A 15,849-nucleotide genomic window follows, 5' to 3' on the forward strand; every position below is an offset into this window, starting at 1 on the left:
CGCGTATAGCTTAAAATGGCGGCGCGTCGCTAGGACTTGTTGTTGCCGCCCTCGACACGAAAAAAAAAACGTGTGTCGAGGAGATCGACTTGGTTGTCGATAGTACTCCGCGTGTGCACCGGCGTGCCAGCGTGCACACGGGAGTGTGCGATGTGCGTGAAGAATGACGCAATCGCAAAATGTCTTTGTCCGCGACGTGCGAGACAAAGACTCCGCGGCTGGAGAGACTTGCCGAGATGTGCGTTTCTTCTTCTCGTCGGCGCTCGTTGACTCGTCGTCGAGAAGCCTGCGTCGGGGTCACCAATGTAGGAAGAGGAAGTCTAGGCTGGGCTAGAGACTGGACACTCTTCTCTCAAACAATTACTTTATTCTCTCTCTCTCCAACTCGACCGACTCGTGCCGTGGTCTGCGGAACACTCTCGGCGTCGGCGCTCGCTCGCTCGCAGCATGGCCGCTCTCTCTCTGCAGTCGGGAGGTGCTGCCACCTAACGTGGGGCACCTACATATATACTAAATTCTCAAACCTAATTTCACACATACCAGTAAGTTGCGATATTTTAAATCGCAAACTTTTTTGCATATATTTTTAAAACTAGTAGTTAGTATTGTAGTAGAATTTTACAAGTAATATGGTATTTACAAATAGCTTACTTAGTTTTCACTGTATAATTAACGCACCGTAAGGGTCGGTTAGAGGTGAAAGCATTGTTTTTCCATAATTATTGTTTTTTTTTTAATACTTCTAATAAAAATTGGCTCTTACCAGCCTAGTGTTAAGTTTAATGTATCATTCAACCAAAAGAAAATGTAAATCGATGTTTTTTTTATTAATTTGATGTGTAAACACATTAACTGTCATAGCGTCTCTCAGAAACATCAACACCTATGTAAGAGAGGGAGAGAGAGAGAGAGAGAGAGAGAGAGAGAGAGAGAGAGAGAGAGAGAGAGAGAGAGAGAGAGAGAGAGAGAGAGAGAGAGAGAGAGAGAGAGAGAGAGAGAGAGAGAGAGAGAGAGAGAGAGAGAGAGAGAGAGAGAGAGAGAGAGATAGGTTCATTGTCAACGCGCGCGGTTATCTAATCTTCGAAAATTCGGCAACGGTGTCAACAAACGACACAGTGCGTGCGAATCAATCAGTCTTATAAATACCTTGCTCGAGCATGGTCGCACCGCGTGCTAGACACGTCTGTCAAATCTATGATGCTCTCGCGATAGCGCCGTAACCGAGCATCGTTGTTTACGCCGTCCAGAACCCTTCGACTTCGTACGCTGAGAAACGGCAGGCCCAGGCGAATTACAAGCTGTAGCAACTTTGTCCGACCCGCGCCAGGACCACGCCCAACCCTGCAACAGAGCGCACGAGCCTACTCTAAAATTTGTAAGTGACTGCTCTCTTTTTCTGCGTGTCTGGACGACATAAATCCTCCCTCTTTCTCCCCTCGCACGATTCATAATAGGTAGCTCTCGTCCGCGAGACGAGCACTGTAACACACACACAGTAAATAAACTGTATACCTTTCTTTTACATAGATTCTCACTTCGATTGAATCACCCGAATCCAGCCGCCTCCGCGGGCTCGTATGATTCGCATGTGCTTTTTTTCACGCCCGATAATCGAAAATTTAATACAAAATCTTACGGCCTTCTGCCGTGAATGTACACAGCACGCGGATCAAAATTAGTACAATTGAAATAATCCGATAGCCATTACAAATGGCGCTCCAATCGTGTGTTAGCATGGTGTATTGAACGCAAGTTTCTTTCTTCGTTGGATGCTTCGGCTAGTGACTGGCTATAGGCCGCGCATGGCCTTATCTCTCTGGAGAGAGCGGGGATCGAGGCGCCGAAAAAACTGCCACATTCATACATCCACACTTACATTCACACCTATATACAATTTACATTCATACAAGCATAAAATAATGCACGCACTGCGCCGCTGCTGCGCCAGCACTCCCACTCTCGCCCATTCATACACACGCGCACGCTGTGCCGATCGCTTCGCTGTATATATAGTTATACACACGCTCGCCGCTCCGCCGCTACTTCTGCTGTTGTTGCCGCTGGCTAGTGGCGCGACTGGTGTTCTGCTTCTACTGGCTGCTCAGCTGTGGCCCGTTGGCGTGAAGAATGGGGGAGCGAAAAATACCCGAGTATTTTCTAAAATTACATTTATATGATTTTTACTTTTTTTAAATTCGTTATATGTACACTGCAGAGCTATTGCTGGGTGTTACAGATTTTTAACACTCAAAATTTTAAAAACTGATTTCACTACATTCATTAGCGTATATTTATAAAAATGCAGAAAAACTTTGGTTAATATTTTCAAGAATTTCATAACTTTTTGGAGGGAAAATATAATTATGATACTAACCTTGGTAGAAAAATTCACTGTTTTTTTCTGCTTTTTATTGTTTTATTCTGTACTTTTATATTGATCGTAGTTGTAATTTGAATATTTATGTTAAAATTCGTTAAAAATGTACGATTTCGTTGAAAGTTATTAAAAAATTTCTATAAAATAAAATGCAGGAAAAAACAGAAAAAATTAGGAAAAAGCAGCAAATAATGAGATAAAATTAAAAAAAAAATAGTAAATAAGATTAAAAACATGTAAGTAAAAAATAATTATTTATGAAATTTTTTAAAATATACAGACTGCACTGCTTAAGGAGGGTCGGTGGTTATGCGAGGAATAACAGAAAAAAATGAAACACTAAGATTATTTTCGTCATAAAGTGTTGGAACTATTCCAATTTCCCCAATATTTATTACAAACCTAAATTTGATAATATTTGGGTTCAAAGTTAGGAGGTTATACACGGGTTCTTATGAAAGTCGGTGAAAATAGTCAGTTAACATAGAGTGCGTTTTCTTTTACAATAAGAGAATAAAATAACAAATTGCGGGACATATTGGTAAAAATCTTAAGAATCTGTACGCGAAATTTCAAATTGTCTTACCGAATTCGTTTCTGAGAAATTAAAAATAACATAAACATAACGTCAAGCTTATACGCTGCGCGAGGAGGTGCGTGGAAATCTTGTTCTTCATGAATTAATAAAAAGAGAAACAGAAAAAACAAGCCAAGGTAGATTAAAATCCATTCTATAGAAGCTGATATAGAAATGATGCAGTCTTTAGTTCAATATAGTATACAGGGTGAAAAACAATGTTTGAACATTAATATCTTAGGAACTAGCTGGTTTTGTAAACAATTTAGAGAAAGTGATCAAGGTGCCGTATAATGCTAACTAAATCCAAAATTTGAACTTGATTATTGTTTTTTTACTCCAGTTATCGCGTCACATAGAGAAACAACTTTTTTTAATGACTCAAAATTAAAGTGGAGTATAGACATTTTTTTAGAAAGATTCAACATTTAGTTTTCTAGTTAAAACAATTGCAAAAAATTGCGGTTTATGGTGTAAAATAAAAGAACTACGAACGATAATATTAATTCTCTACAGTATATAATAGGTAATTTTATATATATATATATATATATATTTTTTTTTTTTTTCAAGTACATATCAAGCAATTTACTCTTATTAATTTTTTCCATAAATTTATTAGAAAAAAAACGCTATAAAAAAAAAAAACAAGTCAACAAAATGTAAAAACGGACTTTTGTTACAGTAAAAACAAAGGAAACAAGACTTGATGGCCTAAAATCCACTTCGTAGAAGCTGAAATACAGGCGTATACATACGCATACACACACATCCATCCGTATGGACATTTTCCGAAAACATTACTTTTGACTTGAAATGAATCAGAACAAACATGTTTATATACAAACTCCAAAAAACACTATTACAAAGCTTTGCTTGGAAGAAAGCAAAACAGTATAAATTCGAGCTATTTAACCGTAACCTATGAATACATTTATTATCATTCTTTTTCTCTTTCTCAAGAGATCTAAGAAGTCTATGTCGTTTAATCCTAACAATAAAAGCTAAAGAAAATAAAGACGCATAGATACACAGGGAACAGGGAAAAGGATATTATTTTTCTCTTTATTATTATAGTAATATTATTATATATATAATATATATTATTATTATTATATATTTTATTATATTATATATATATATATATATATATATATATATATATATATATATATATATATATATATATATATATATATTATCCTGTATTATAGAACATATATTCTTACGTTGAATATTATTGAGGCTCTGAAAATAGCAAATAAGCAATAGAGGTTAGTTATATTAATAACTCTAAAAAGAGCTTTAATCTCAAAAGAGACTCGCAGTAGCTCCGCGCTCGAATTAGCTGTCGCGGATCGACTAATGGCTTGTTTTCCACGTGGGAACAAAATTATATGTTGCCTCTGGTCATGTTCATCGTTATCGATCTCGAATATCCAACACTGGTCTTCTTCTCTGTGCTTAAGCAGTCATAGTCGTCGTAGGCCTTAAATATCTTATACTGGTCTTCTTTTTCGAGCAGCCGTTGTCGTCTGCATTGTTGAGACGTTTCATTAAAGGGCGATTTTCAACTAATGATTTAAAAGCGTGGATGAGGCTCCTCTTATAGACTTCGTGAGCATCGCAGCGAGCCAACGGGCTGCGACTCCCACCGGATCAACCGGAAATTTTGGCAGTTTTTACCGGAGCGCTCAAGAAAATGTTTAAGGTTGAATCAGCCTTAGCACTACCGCTGTTTTTACCTGGCAGTAAGCATAAGTATAAAAATTGAATATTTAAAAAATGATTTATTGTTTTTTCGCATGAAAATTGGTACAGGTCCTCAGAGTATAGTTTATAGTATTTGTAAATTTTCATGACATCCCAAAGCAGAAGATTTGCTTAGCTCTGACGAGCTTACGGCAACATCGGGTTTTGAGGTCAATGCAGGGCTACGGCTATTAGATAAGCAAAGAGACTTTACAGGCATGTCACATTAGTAGTATACCCCTCGCTATGGGTCAGACAAACAATACCTCCACTACCTACCCAGAGTGGTGGGGGACATGCTTGTCTAGCGCTACAGCGAGGGGGCGTGGTGGCGAGAGCGGTGCTAGTGACGTCTTGCAGGATCCCCCCCCCCCCCTCAGTGACGTCGTGCATCTCCCCCCCTGTCTGCCGATCTCTCCGGAGTATTGGGGGGTCGGTAAATAGGAACCTATGACGCGCGTTATCGCGCGACATTTTGGTAGTCCCGAGCCTCTCGCTTTCCGGAGTGGTAGGGGGTCGATAAGGTAGAAACTGTTTAAAGAGAATTAAATCAAATACAGAATAATAATAAAAAAAGTTTCATGCGACGGCTGGCTTGAACCCACTGACCCGAGATCGAGAGGCTGGTGCTCTAACCACAGAGCTAGTCTCAACGATACGAGTCGAATGTATCGTACCCCCCGACACATTGAGTCGTGCAAATACACATGCACACGAACACCTACACACATGTGCGCGCACATCTAGACATTTTAGCAATAATTTATCGTAATTTGCAAAATAATTGAAATATTCGCAATTTTTTACTTGTATACGCTTTGGCTGCCTCAAATATGCTCAAAACCGAAAGTTTCAAACCATTGTTTATAAGCCTATATCTCCGAAAGTTACAGACAGAAAATTGCTATTCGTGACTCTTATTTGTTAAATAAGCATTTTCTACCTATTTAAGTGATAAAAAAAATTTCTGAAATTAAATTTTTTTTTTCTACTGATATATCTAGGGAATTCTTAATTAACAAATTCAAACGGCATATTGTTTAAAATTGTAATCTACTTCAGTATTCTATATACAACAAAACAGTATATTTATCAAGCTAAATTTACATACTTTAAACGAATTTATTATTTACACATAGCTAAGTGCATACTAACTATGTATCAGTCATTGATTTTCTAAACTTTTCATTGAACTTCTCGCTAAAACTGTTTACACTTAAATATATTTTCCTTTGATCATATTTAATTTGTATGCGCCTGCGTCTTGTCTACTTGTACCTGTCGTATTTGAAATCTAGTCTGCGTTACTATCTATATTGGCGTGATAGAATAGATCAATTATGTGTCATACACAAAAACTTGACGTATACTTATATTTATATTTATATATGTATAAAACTGTGATATATAATGACGATTATGTGATAATACCAGCTGTGATTATAACCAGCTATGACATTGTATGACGATTGTAAATTTTTCGAGTATTTGTAAATAAATGGTATTCTATTCTATTCTATTCTATTCTAAAAAAAAATTTTTGTAAATATATGACTTAATAAAGGTCCAGATGTGCCTGAACTTATTAGTAAAATCAAGATTTAAAGCAGTAATCTACTGCATCTAATACTCTATTAGAGGCAACTTGATATTTCAAATTATTTATAATAACATAAACAACTATAGCAGCGTCTTCGATTTCAGATATCGTTTCATCGTCCTTACATAAATCGCCAACAATAGTAACATAAGGGCCCGCGTTGTTAGTGTATGATTTATCTTTGAATATATTTAATTCTTCTTCTGTCTATTAATAATAAATACGTTTAACAAATTGAAAAGTAGTTTTAAAACTCAATAAAAAGGTTTAGAGATTACCTTAAAGTTGACAATATCAGAACTTAATAGATCATCTGCCAAGAACGCTGTATCTCGTTTTTTGACAATTGTACCTAAGATTCTTGCCTAGCACAAGAATGCCAAAACAGACTTTTTGTCTGAAATGAATAATAAGCTTTTAGGTATTTAAAACATGAGAAATAATGTCATTATAAAATATCTATATACCGGCAAGAATTACGGAATCATCAGAAGAAAATAATTTTTGTTCTCCCTGGCGTAATCCACAATAAAAGGCGCCACCTTATCCCAATTTTCTTTGAGTGAATTAGTAGATTCTGGGTATATTCTATCAAAATCGTTAGACAACTAAATAAAACAATAATTATATAAAACTCATACAATGATATGATCCAGTACTATTACAATATTATTTTGGTAACTTACTAAAATATGGCCAAATGGCGAATTCAAGCATTTGTAAGTTAAAAAGTAATCTGTGATGCTTTTACACTTCTCTCGAAAAGAAAAACTTTCTCTCTACTCACTAAGAACTTCTTCCTCTGGCTCATTATTTGCGTTTAGCAATTTGATAATTTTATCAGATTCTGCTTCTACCTCATCTAAACCAAGAATATATATGTAAACAATAATGCATACAAACTTTAAAGTAGTATATTACGATATTTTATGAAACAACGTGCATAAACCGAGATTTAGCGAGTGCATTTTTGCACGAGCGTGACTTATATCGAGGTTTATGCCACGGCGTGCGTTCAGTGAAATCATCTTTTAAAAGAATTTTGCAGGCTAATAATTTGGAGCGTAGAGCAAAGTATTTGTCGACTAAAACTCCTCCACTGTTACAACTCTGGAATCTGTACCTTTTTGAAAAGGGCAATAAAACAGTTTTGATCGCTCTTCTGTACTTTGCCCGTCGGCAGGAAAAATTTTAGCACATTCGGTGGCGAGTTCCATAAACCTATGGGCTTTTATTCTGAAAATTATAAATATTATCCTCATAAGACACAAATAAGAAGCACCAGGTTATTCAAAAACAGATGATCATAATGATATACATGCTGAATATATGAATTTAGTTATTTAAAAAACATCGCAATTTGTTATGCATGCAGTCTGTCAAGATGTTATTATTACCTATAGCAGTTGCTAAATTCGAACTCATGTTCGATTATTATATCTGATAAAAGTCGGGTGTTGAGAGTCTGATTATTTTTTAAATTTCCTGTCACTATTTTCCCCCTGATACTTTCTAGTAGTTAAGTCACATTTTTCCTTTTAACTGTACCTAATTATAGAAAACGCAAACATCTAACATCCATTTTCTGATGAAAAAATATAAGTTAATATGCATACGCAGATTCTCATTATCCCTATATAAAATTCATTAGCACGTAGCCTCCTCTAACTAAATTTATAGATCCAATAAATAAAATATTGTTTCAATATATCTATATATCTGCTTGCTATTGTATGAGGCGGTTTTTGATACATAATTTAATATAAGTTTTGGGTGGTTCTTTGTCCAAAAGTTTGCAGACCCCCTCTGTTTTTTATTATAGAATACGAACACTGTCGTCAATTTTTTTTCACGGAAATTCACGCATGTTTACATGTGTTTCTAACTAACCTAACCATCAAAACAACAGGCTATTCATTAGATAGGTCGCTCGCGCAATTTTCGAGAAAACGATTTTTACATTTTAGATCTTTAGTTGAAAACCGCTCGACGAAATTGTTTAGAATTTTAGCAGCATATAGCTTTTTTTATAGTGAATCGCTAATTAAAATTTAGAAGCATTCAACTACATTGTTTTAGAGATATAAGGAATCTAAAAATGTTCAAAAAAAAAAATTCAAACCTTGATATTTTACGAACCATGGGGGTTTGAAAGCTGAGCTAATGAACTTAGCCAAAACACATAATATATCTATTTTTTCCCGAAATCTCAAGTGCAATGAGGCCTTTTTTCATCCACAATCGAGGCACAAAAAAAACCTTTTTTTCAGTTTTCGATTTATTACTGAAAAAATAAGTTATCAAGTCACTTGAAATTTTTATGGGATATAGTTTGACACGTGACCCATCGATATAATTTTCGCGAGGTTCTGATGTTTACATTCAGAGATATGAATTAAAAAAAAATCACCTTTTTTATTTTATCTGCCGAACAAAACGGTCGATCCCGAGCACCAAACGAGGAAAAGTAGGTAATTTTATTCTCTTTCAAATGCTTTATAGCTGAATTGTTTGTAACAATGGGATGATTGAAAAAAACGCAAAATAGTGTTTTTCAAAAATCACAAAATCCCAAGTTCGGGCTCTGCGTCGAAGCACAGTCTCATTTGAAATTAAAATGAAAGAGCTAGATAACCTGTAAATAGGTTACGTTTCAATCTGCGTTGGGCTACGCACCTCCTAGCTTTTCTCAAATTGCAAAGATTTTGCTTATAGAACATTAGTTTTCGGTGCAAGCCGATCATCAGATTCTACGGAAATAGTTTAAATCGCGTCCGCTTCCCCTTTTTCTCGCGCAGCCGTCGCCGGCCTCCTTAGCAACGGTTTCCCTTGTTCGTCACCATGCGGCCGCCGCCGCGCTCACTTCCCCTTACGCGCTTCTCCGCCTGGTGAAGTGGTGGGTTTTTTTTCTTGGTGATACCAAAATGTTGTATTGTTTTAGAATCACCCTGTATATTATATCGCGTTTTCTCTTAATTAATTCGTTTCATTATAATGAAATGATCTCGATGTACGGAACATTAGAAAAATTATGACCGTGACCATGACGAACATTTCGCAATTTCTCATTTATCGTTTATAGTGATGTAATAGTCTTGACGTTAAATTAAGTTCTTTTTTTCTGATAATGAGTTCATTTCCTGGCGAAAAGAATCACATGATTTATCACGTGACTATTTATCCTGATTTCTCACGTAAGAAATCACATTAAAAATTACGTCAGAAATCACTCATAAAATTGAAGTATTTGTTCTAATTAAAACAAATTATTTTATTTTTACGGAATAATTATGAAAAATATATTTGTTTATGCTTATCCAAATAAATTGACTGCAAAAAAATTAAAAAAAATCTTTACCTCAATCGAGGATTGAACCCATTAATTACGCATTAATTTATAATGGAAGGTAAAATTTAAAAAAACTGTGACAGTCAAAGAAATAAATTTTTAATTTTAAATTTGAAACAAAAATACTCTAAACTCTTGTTATTTCATATTTCCTAATATTTCAATTCAACATTTTCGTTTTAGAAATTGTTTAATTTCAGTTTTTTAATTTTTACTATTCATGCTTTAATTTTTTCGAATTTTAATTTTTCTAAATTTTTGCCGCTAAGTTAAATTAATTATTCAATCATTATCATGAAAATAAAGACGCTAAAATTTTAGTAAACAAATAGAAAAATATGATGTCTCATTATAATCAACATAAAATTTTTATATTTTCAAAAAAGTTATCTATGCATATAGTTATTTATCACTGGCGAGAACATTGACGTGATTTTGTTATGTATTAAAATTGTATAGTTTTCTACGTCAATTCGTCACTGTCGATGTGACATTTGTTTAAAAAAGTGGTGACAAAATTCATGCTGCTAATCACTTAAACCAATTAATAAGTGCAGGAATATCTGAAAATGAAAATGAAAAATAGATTATTTGCTGTTGTACGACAATTCATGATACTATGGATGTACTTACTTTAAAAGGAATTGGAAATTATTCTAATTCTAAAAGTCAATTAAATGATAACCATATACTTGAATTCAACACTATTTTTAAATTTTACTCGATTTTTGATATGCAATCTGCAGTTAATTTTCAATTGTCTAATATTTAACCTATTGATAGACCTAAAGAATATATTTAAATACTTTTTTCTGGTTCAAGTACAAACACTGGATTTGTTTGTGGTACAAAGACAATGTAATACGAATTTTTGATAGCTTCAACAAAAAGATGATGATCATAAAATTTGTATTGATAGGCTATTTCCAAATAAAGATAATTTACGCACATCTTTTGAACAAGTACAGTATCAGACTAATTTTTATGATTGCGGTGTTTTTGCTATAACATTTGCAGTCGCTATTGTATTTAATATTTGCCCATGCAATGTTCAATTTAATATTAGTAAAATGCGAGAGCATTTGATTAGAATGTATAATAATGTATGATACATTAAATTTATCTCTTTTTTCAAATATCAAAAATTATAAAAATAAAATTTATTTTAAAACAATTGCTCGAATTTTAATTATAAGAAACGTTACTCACGCAATAAAATTTGCTGAATTTAAATTATATTTTGATATAATTAATATTATATTATTAATTATAAACAGCAATCATTAACTCTTTTAGAAGCCAACACAAAGAAAAAGTGAATGCTAAAAATCAATCAAAAAATAATATGGATAGTAAAATAATAAGTTTAGCTGATAAAACAACTAATAATTGTATATTTATCAAATCAAAATACCAAAAAAACTTCATTAAAACGAAAATTTGATTAAAACAGAATAAAATTTTATAATACCTTATTGATAATAGATCAATAGATAGGATATTATAAAATACATAGATAATAGATCAATAAATAATTGATTTGTTTTTTCATATAGCCCATACTTATTATTCAAATTCAACTGTCACATTAACATTGAAGTGTATTCAACGATATACTGTGTTAAATATTTATTTAAATATAGATTTTTTAAAATTAATTATATTGATGTAATTTTTAGTATTAGATACATTTAGAATTGTGCATAATTATAAATATTTTGATATTTATAATTATGTTTATGTTTAAATATGTTTATGTTTATGTGTGTGTGTGTGTGTGTGTGAGTCATTTTAATCTTTAATCTCAATTATCTCGTTGGCAAAGCATGCCAGCGAAAAAAGTTTCGGGTAAAAGTTTTAGAATTTTTCCCTGGCTATCTGATGATGACCTTGACAATGTCATTGAGCATGACCTTCAAGGTCATTTGAAGGTCAAGTCGATTTTTTCAAATAGAAACCCCTACTTTTGGCACCAGAAATGGAAAGAGCGGGAAATTTTACGTTCGAACATGTGATTTTGGAAACAAATTATCTTTTGTGCGGAAATTACCTTTGACATCAGCCGAACCCAGGATGCACCATCGAGGAGGTTGTCAAAAGGATTTAGCATCCCATTTTTTGTTTTTTGTTTTATTTTTTTTATTTGTTTTTTTTGTTTTTTCCCTTTTTGTTATTTTTTTGGTATTTTTATGGAATGTTAACTGGAGTTAACCATTGATTAATTGTTCGAAATTAACGCCGTTTTGTTGGATGCAAAGATCAAGCCGAGCTCTGAATTGTCTTATGGTTCTAAGTAGAACATCTCGAGGGATTGCTGCACAAGCTGTACGAATGCGTTCGATGATATTATCTCGCGTTGTTGGCCGTTGAGCATAAACAACATTCTTAAGATATCCCCATAAGTAAAAATCGGGAGGGGTTAAATCAGGAGAACGAGGGGGCCAGGCAACTGGGCCACCTCGCCCAATCCACCTGCCATTGTAGCGGGTGTTTAAATAATCACGAACAATGCGTGCATAATGTGGTGGTGCTCCATCTAATTGGATCCACATTCTTAGCCTTGTGGCTAGGTCTACATTTTCTAGTAATTCAGGTAAAATGTCTCGAAGTAATCTCAAAAAGTTTACCCCATTCACGTTCTCTTCAAAGAAATAAGGACCAATCAAATAGCCATTGATGATTCCACACCAGACCATAACACTCCAGCGGTGTTGATTGTCTATGGGCCTGAACCAATGAGGATTTTCATCTGACCAATAATGGCAATTATGTCTATTCAATTCTCCAGTGTTTCTGAATGTTGATTCATCTGAAAAAAGAATGTGCCTGAAAAAGTCTTGATCTTGTTGAATCATTCATATTGCTCATCGACAAAAACGTACTCGCAAAATCATATCATTTGGAGTTAACTGTTGTGTTAATGTTATGTGATAAGGATGATATCTTCTCGCTCTCAATATTCGGGATGCTGTTGATTGAGGTATACCTATTTCTCTTTCTATTTGTCGAGTACTAATGTGAGGATCAAGATGAATAATCGCTAGAATGGTAATAACACGAGGATCGTTTTCGTCGTATTCATGATGACGGCGTTGACGAACAAAAGCTCCATTTCGAGCTCTCTGAGTTAAGGTTTGAATAGTAACATTACTTGGGTGTCTCCTATTGGGATAGCGTTCAGCATAAAGTCTGGCAGCTGCTGCATAATTATTTCGACTTTCTCCCAAAATCATGATCATATCAACGATTTCGTTGGGACCATAATCAGCCATGATCAAAATCAAAATAATTTGTTACAGACCAGTAAACAGGGAAACAGATTTTTTTCAATAATAATTATCGATTTACAAGAAGTAAAAAACACGATTAAGCTTTTCTGCACTAATTTGCTATCTACATAACTGTTAAGAGTAGTTCACTCTCAAAAATTGACACTAATACAAAATAATGAAATGACTTAACTACATCAAGAATTTTGAAAATTGACACTAATACAAAATAATGGAATGACTTTGAAAATTTTTGAAAACTGAAAAAATTACGAAAATTTTAGAAAATATTGAAAATTTCTGGAAATATTGAAAATTTTTTCATTTTTGAACGCATGTCGCTCTCTTTTCATTTATGGGGCTAAAAGTAGGGGTTTCCATTTCAAAAAATCAACTTGACCTTGAAATGCCCTTGAAGGTCACGCTCAATGACATTGTCAAGGTCATCATTAGATAGCCAGGGAAAAATCCTAAAACTTTTACCAGAAACTTTTTTCGCTGGCATGCTTTGCCAACGAGATAATTGAGATTAAAGATTAAAATGACTCACCCTGTATATATATATATATATATATATATATATATATATGTATAAGTAAGACTTGAAAATTATTTACAGTTTATAAATAACACTTTTCAAACTTTGTAAAATTGGTAATAACTATTTGTTGATTTATTTCCAATTTACCCCTTAAGAGTACTTCAGCAAATATGCCTGTTCATGTTCGGTATATTTCCGATTCATCGCCGGTTATTTCCGGTCACTTCCGGGTCATTTTGTATTTATTTCGATTACTTCCGGTCAACTTCCGGTCAACTTCTGGTTGACTTCTGGTCTACTTCCAGTCTACTTCCTGTAAACTTCTGGATCACCCCAACCCCTAAGGAGGGGTAATTTTGGGGATAAAGTTAACTTATAGCCGGAGACTACCAGACACATTTTAATATAATAGAGAAAGAGGATGACTTGAGATTTGTGAATAGTTTTATGAATGATTTCTGTCATGATTTTTCACGTAAAAAATCACACTATGTAGTTACGTAATTCATTACGTAAGAATTCAAGCAATCTATTACGTAATTGACTGTGTGATAAATCACGTGGTTTTTCTCGTCAAGGTTGGTAAATAAAATTAAATCCCTTCGGTATTATATTTAATACATCACATCGCATAAATGTAAATAATAAGTATTATGATTTAATGTTATAATGCAATCACTTTTAATTTTAAAATAAAATTATATTTAAGTATTGATATATTATTTTATTATTGTTTTTGTTTCATATTTCTATTATTATAAATTTGTGGAATATATATATTTAAAACTTGAATCAATGTTTAAATGGATTTTAGCTAGTTATTTATTAAAAACCGCCTCATACATCAGCAGGCAGATTATATTATACTGTATATTAAAACAATATGTTATTTATTAGACCTTTAAATTTAGTTGGAGGAAGCTACGTGCTAATGAATTGGCAGCGGTTGTTGATATTACCTACATCAACGGTAGTGACTAAACCAAATAGGCTTTTGCTTATTATAGAATACTTTTGGAATTTCTCACTGTAATACTCCAATAGCCTTGTAAGACTCCAATGGTGCGTATATCTGCATGAATTCGTCCACGTCGATGTAGATTTAGATCTTCCAGTCGGCTCTTCTTATCTTCATAACGTCTACTCTCTCGAAGTAGATACTAGGATTCGGGTCCAATGTGTCCATTTGATATAGGGATTCACTTTGGGTCGTTATTATTATATTAAAAATTATGAGCAAATATTGGTTTAATTTATTCATCCCGCAAGATTTGACATAAGTTAATAAGGGTTTATAAAAATGTAACAAATGTAGATTTTTAAGTATAACTACTTAATCAGAATTAGTATCAAAATCATCCTCTACGTGTATTAATTTATCGATATGTTTTCTAATTCTCTTTCTATTGGAGTATTCTAGAATTACGTTTTTCCTGCTGATAAATTTAATAATTTTCGAGGGCTTATTTCTATAATCATTAAATTTTCCTGTCCGGGTTTCAGTAATAAGTCTAGCATAAACTCCCACTTTTCCCTTGAATTTTCTAACCTTTCTATTGTATATTCCCTTCGATGTATGTTTATTCTTAATTTGGTTTTCTCCCGCTAAGAGTTATATTTCATCAAGTCGCAATAGGAAATTCCTAATGCATGTGTTGTACGTTCTCAGTTTTTCTTTGAAGGGTATTTTTATGGGGAAACGGGCTATTCTACCATAAACTAATTCAACAACGGTGAAATTGGTTGCCGAATGTACACTAGTGTTATAAGTAAAGGTCGCGAAGGGTGCTAATTTGTCCCAATCGTCGTATTTCTTAGAATAAATTCTGATAAATTCAACGAGGGGCGCATGGCTTCGTTCTAGAGAGCCATTGGTTTTTGGCCTATAGCCAGAAGTGATTAAATGATTCACTTTGAATAAATTTAACATGCATTGAACTATGTTTGCTAAAAAGCTGGATCCTTGATCGGACAAAATCGCTATGGGTGCTCCGAATTAACAAACAAGGTGTCTGACTAGTGCGTCTGCTATTGTAATGGCGTTCAAATTTCTGATAGGTATTACGATGAGATACTTAGTTCAATTGCATTGCATTGTTAGAAAGTGACAATTTCCACTAGGCGTCATTCTAAGTTTGCCCACTGTATCTATTGATACTTTGTCAGATGCTTCTGATAGTAGATGGTAGTTTGAGATGTCATTTCTCATCCCAGGTAAATAATATACCTTTCTCTTATTTTCTGGTATGTCTGATTAATGCCTTTGTCCACCGGTTAGGCTATCGTCTAAAATGGCTATGATTTGCTTTTTATCGCTTTCATGGGGTAATTGGACCTTTCTATAGCAGATAGTTATCTTGATTGGCGAATTAGCGAATGTTTGC

General features: G+C 33.7%; 1 protein-coding gene and 1 long non-coding RNA gene across 5 annotated transcripts in view; one reads left to right on the forward strand and one right to left on the reverse strand.

Annotated features, from left to right (window-relative positions):
- The window catches only part of LOC100113816 (programmed cell death 6-interacting protein), a 374,789-nt gene that overhangs the window by 187,985 nt on the left and 170,955 nt on the right, over positions 1-15,849 (forward strand). The window lies entirely within an intron of this gene.
- LOC116417069 lies at positions 6,511-7,169 on the reverse strand. The gene is made up of 3 exons (XR_004227343.2): positions 6,993-7,169; positions 6,774-6,914; positions 6,511-6,703 (listed from the first exon to the last, which is right to left on the reverse strand). It is a non-coding gene; the product is annotated as an uncharacterized LOC116417069 (long non-coding RNA).

The sequence above is a fragment of the Nasonia vitripennis genome (genome assembly GCF_009193385.2).
Source record: "Nasonia vitripennis strain AsymCx chromosome 4 unlocalized genomic scaffold, Nvit_psr_1.1 chr4_random0004, whole genome shotgun sequence".
NCBI classification, from domain to species: domain Eukaryota; kingdom Metazoa; phylum Arthropoda; class Insecta; order Hymenoptera; family Pteromalidae; genus Nasonia; species Nasonia vitripennis.